This window comes from Suricata suricatta, chromosome 3, assembly GCF_006229205.1.
Source record: "Suricata suricatta isolate VVHF042 chromosome 3, meerkat_22Aug2017_6uvM2_HiC, whole genome shotgun sequence".
Classification (NCBI taxonomy): domain Eukaryota; kingdom Metazoa; phylum Chordata; class Mammalia; order Carnivora; family Herpestidae; genus Suricata; species Suricata suricatta.
Genome location: NC_043702.1, coordinates 984,936 through 989,554, shown reverse-complemented (window position 1 = coordinate 989,554; position 4,619 = coordinate 984,936). Strand labels below are relative to the sequence as shown.

General features: G+C 66.1%; 1 protein-coding gene and 1 long non-coding RNA gene across 2 annotated transcripts in view; both read right to left on the bottom strand.

Moving 5' to 3' along the window:
* ANKMY1 (ankyrin repeat and MYND domain containing 1) overlaps positions 1–4,619 on the bottom strand; it is a 39,366-nt gene that overhangs the window by 1,804 nt on the left and 32,943 nt on the right. The window lies entirely within an intron of this gene.
* Positions 7–3,678, bottom strand: LOC115287271. Its single transcript, XR_003906378.1, has 3 exons — positions 3,537–3,678; positions 2,040–2,133; positions 7–247 (listed from the first exon to the last, which is right to left on the bottom strand). It is a non-coding gene; the product is annotated as an uncharacterized LOC115287271 (long non-coding RNA).

Here is a 4,619-nt window from a genome sequence, read left to right as displayed (position 1 = left end):
CGCGCGCGTTCGGGCTTCGGGGTCTGCTGCTAGAGGCGCCCGCCCTTCCTGCCCGCGTCCCGTGCTGAGGACCGTCTCCGGTCTGAGCTTCACTGCGTGGAGTTTCTCACGCTGCCGTCAAGTCCTGTCCTTCCGGATCGGGTCTGCTGGCGGGCCTGGGAGGCCGTCCCCACACGGAGGATACAGGGCTCAGATTTTACAAGCAGCCTTCATGCATCACTGTTTGACATGTAATTGTGCAACCAGCCTAGAGTGAATTATTGTGTAAGGTCTGAGAGCTGCCCAGCAAGAGCTGTTCCCAGGGGCTGAGGGTGACAGAACCCTGGGGAACCCTCGGGAACCCTCCACTTGTCTGCCATTCATGCACACGGCACCCGAGTCCTGGACTCTCCGGGCTGCGGCCCCGGCGCATTTTTTCCCTGTGAAAGTGCTATTACTGCCCGCGGACGGGGTCTGCCAGGTCGGAAAGCGTCTCGTTGCCCCTGTGTGGCCGTTCTGATGGTCCGTGTGGCCCGAGAGCCCGCGTCTGCGGCGTGGGGACCCCAGGCGAGGACGGTGGTCGGGTGGCCCGAGAGCCCGCGTCTGCGGCGTCCTCCAGGCAGGATGTGCTCTCCTGGTCCAGCTTCATCGTTTCCGGTGCGGAGGACTGACCTGGCTGCCCCCAGGCCTCTCTTGCCTCCACCCATGCTGCTAGTCCGCACAGCTCTGCCTTGAAGCTGGGCCCAGTCAGGCCACTTCCAGAACCTCCTGCCACTCTGACCCCTCCCTCTTCACTGTCCCCATGGCCACATTCCCCCCCGCCCCCCCCCCCACGTGGCTCCTGCATCCACTTGGCGTCTGCCAGAGCCCCTTGCTTGGCTGCCTCCCTGCGCCCAGCGCTCCAATCCCCTCCCCGCCCCCACCCTGCCCTGCCCTCTCCCAAACATCCCTGTGGCTCCTCCTGCCCTGTCCCCAGACAGCTGCCCAGTGGAGTCCTCTCTGCTTCTGGGTCGGCTTGTGCCTTGAGCACTTGCCCTCTGACCGCCATGCTCTGGGGGCCAGGATGTTGTAGGGGACGAGATACTTGGACCCCTGCCCTGCGGGAGCTGCGTTCTAGAAGGGAGAAGGGAGCCCTCCCATGTGGAAGCCCCGCCATGGCTGCCAGACTCCAGCAGGACCTTGGCTGCGTGAGGCCGCACGGGCAGGGGAGGGGGGCGCCAGCCGGTGCACAGGCCCACCTCCGTCAGGCCTGAGGCTTTCCTGGTTCCCATCCCACCAGGAACGCCCTCTGGGTGGGGGCAGGCCCTGCGGAAGCCAGTGGAGGATCCGGTGGAGGATCCTGACCCTTTTCCGTGTCCGTCTGGGGCTCGCGGTTAGCTGGCGGCGCGGGAGCCTCGTGTCTGCAGGGGAAGGCTTGCGGCCTCCGAGTTCTTACAAGGATCAGGTTTTCAGATCAGCTCGCCAGAGGTGGCCACTCCAGCTTCAGTCTCTTCCGCTAGACTTTCTTTAACCCTTCGTCTGTCTGTCCAGTCACCGAGGTGCTTTTGTGTGTTTCCGAGTGTGTGGGGGGCGCCCCTGCTTCGCCCTGTCTCCCGCCCCTGGCCCCACTCAGGCCTGCGTCCCCATCACCCGGACATCCTGCTCATCAGGAATTCGGTGCCTTCTGTCCTCAGAAAATACCCAACCAGCCGCCGCTCACAGCGCCCTTGCTGGGCCCCGCGACATGGGGTGGGGGCAGGCCTGCCCAGGCCCTCGCTCTGGGCCCGTTCTGTGCGGGGGCTGCGGAGAGGCTGGCCCCGGCAGACACACAGTGTGTCCTCTGTCCCCTCCCAGAGCAGGTGCGTCCCGGCCAGCAGCCACCGGCAGGTCCTACGTGCTGTGGGCCCCAGGCTGGTCTCCCGACTCTCGGACTGCTCGGACCTCAGCTTCCCCCTTTATGGGCCAGGCTGGGCGCTGCCGGAGCGCGGAGCGAGCAGGGGCCTCCCTGGTCCCGGGCCCTGGGGGTTCCTGCAGAGCACGGCTCCCTCAGAAAGTTCTGTGATGCTGCCGAGCCCCCCTACCTGCTTTTCTCTGGGCATGAGGTGCTCAGGAGGCCTGGCTGCTGTGGTGGGCCTGCCCCCCCTTCTGGCCGCAGCATGCGCACCCCTTGGCTCTCTGCGAATGTGGGAATTCCGGTCACTCAGGCCCCGCTGCAGAGCGGGCGTCGCTGGAGGACAGGAGGCCCGCACCCGGGCCACGCCCCGCGCCCAGCTGCCACCTGTCTCCCCGCTGGCCTACGCCCGGGGAGCCTGCAGGCCCCTGCTGCGTGGGCTCCACTGTCATGGGGGGTCTGGCCTCCCTGGGACTGTCTGTCAGTCACGTGCCCACGTGACACGGGAGGAGCACCCAGTCTTCGGGCTTCAGGGCGCTGCTGGGCCTGGGCGGAGCGTGGTGGGGGTGCGGTCACAGGGACAGCGCGCAGGCCTGGTGACTCGAGAGGACCCAGACAGTGTGGAGGGGAGGCCGTCTGGGCGCTCCGAGCAGCGTCAGGGCCAGAGGGCGGGCGTGGAGGCCGGGCCAGGGGCGTGGGAAGGAGGGTGCTCCGGGGAAGAGCCTGGTGGGGCAGGCGTGGGGGCAGTGTAGAAATGCCCACCTGAGGGGGGCACCTGCGGGAGCCAGGTGGCAGAGTCCTTGGGGTGGACGTGGCCAGTGACGGACGAGCCCTGGGACAGGAGCTCGCACTGGGGTGGGGAGTGGCCTCAGGGCCCCACCTGGTGTGGGAAGAGGGGCCTGTGCACGGAACTGGGCAGGCGAGCCCGGGGTGGGGGACTCCCTCCTACTCCGTTGGGGTACGGAGCGTGTGTGCCTCTGCGCGTGAATGTGCAGAGGGGGTGGCTGCTGGGTAGGCAGAGTGCGGGCGGCTCACCCAGGCAGCGGAGGGGCCGGGTTGCCGAGGGTGATCCGAGGCCAGCCCACCCACCCCTCCCAACAGTCCTGCCTGTGAGTTTGCCCGGCAGCCGCTTTGCTGACCTGTCCCCAGCCCCTTGCTCCTGTCTTCTTGACCCCCAGGCTCTGCCCTTGGGGGCCACTCTCAGGCTGGGAGACAGGTGCCCTGCCCCTGCCCCTGCCCCGGAGGGCCCGCACTGGGAGCTGAGGTGGGGCAATGGTGCGGGATGGCGGAGGGGCGGGTGTCACATGGTGACTGGGGGGCGGCTTCGGGGCGAGCTTGGGGGTGCCTGTGGCTCTGGAGGGAGCCGGGCTGTGGCAGAGCCCAGATCAGGTTTAAGAGAAGGTCAGGAGGACAGTGGGGGAGGGAGGGAGGCTCAGATGGGGAGCCGGTCAGCAGGACGGGGTGGGCGGTGCCTGCGGCCGGTGCACTCCAGAGGAGGGAGGGGTGGGAGGGGGGCCGGGGATGGTGTGGGTGGGTGCTGGGCCTCCCTTCTATCAAGGGAGCCGATGGAGCTGGGCAGAGATGATGGTCCTCAGGGTGCGGGGAGGGCAGAGGTGCGCCGGGAGGGCCAGTGCTGGGGAAATGGAGGGGTCAGTCTGGTTGCCACCGCCCCCCGGGCCCTCCATACCTGGACTCTTGGGAGAGCGGTAGCACCCTGAGGGGTGGCCGGGTAAGGTCAGGGAGCCTTGGGGACCCCAGGAAGCAGTCTGGGGAGCCTGCGAGGAGGGGCCAGAGATGAGCTTGGGTCGGGGAGGGATGGTCCGTCTGGAATGTTGGCGTCGGACACAGAAGGCCTGGAACAGGTGTTTGTCAGGGTTCCGCCCAGAGCCCAGCGTTCTGTGACTGTTGGAGACCCGGGCATTGGGGTGGCCAGGAGTGTCCCGGGAAGGATTCGGGAAGCCCAGGGCCGGGAGCTGTGGGCTCCTTCCGAGCCACAGGGCGGAGGCGCGGCTCCCCCGGCCCTCGGAGTCTTCTTCCTCTGGCCACGTCTGCCGATGACATGGGGAGGGTTGGGAGGGGCCCACACAGGCCGGGGGGCAGCTTAGCTTCGTTGGTGGCCTGGGTTCTTTTATTTTAAAGCACGGCTCCTCGTTCCCAAAGTTTCAAGGCCCTGAAAAATCTGGATCTGACCCGGCTCCACGTTGAGCATCTTAAAAAAATCAACAAATTAATAAAAGGAGCCCCCCTGACCCCCTACTGCCCGTGCAGACACTGAGCTGGGCTCATGTCCCTGCGTGATGGCGCCTTTCGTTCCTGCGTCCCTGAAAGACACGTGGGTTTGCTGACGTGACGTCTTAAAAAAGACACGGTGACGTCTTATACTGCACGTGCTCGGAAGGCCTCTGTGCGTCCCCAGACTAGGGAAACTAAACACCTTCCCACAGGTATTTAATGACGATTTATTCTATGCATTGTTTATTGGCTGGAGCCCCACGTCTGCGAGCTAACTCCGTGGGTGCGCGTCTTCTCCGTTTGCTGCGGGCTTGCCTTTTCCCTTGATGGCAGCAACTTCTCACACGGGCCACGGCCTGCCTTTCCACTGACGGCTGCTGCAGCCACGGCCGGCCACGTCGCCTTCGTGGCTCGTGGTTCTGTGTCTCGGGGACAGCTCGCTTTGCCCTCCGGGCCTAAGGCCCCGTTGCCTTGCCCGAGTTGGCAAGCGTTGTTTTCCACGTTTTGGTCCTTATTCCTTCCCGGACGGGTTTGTGGC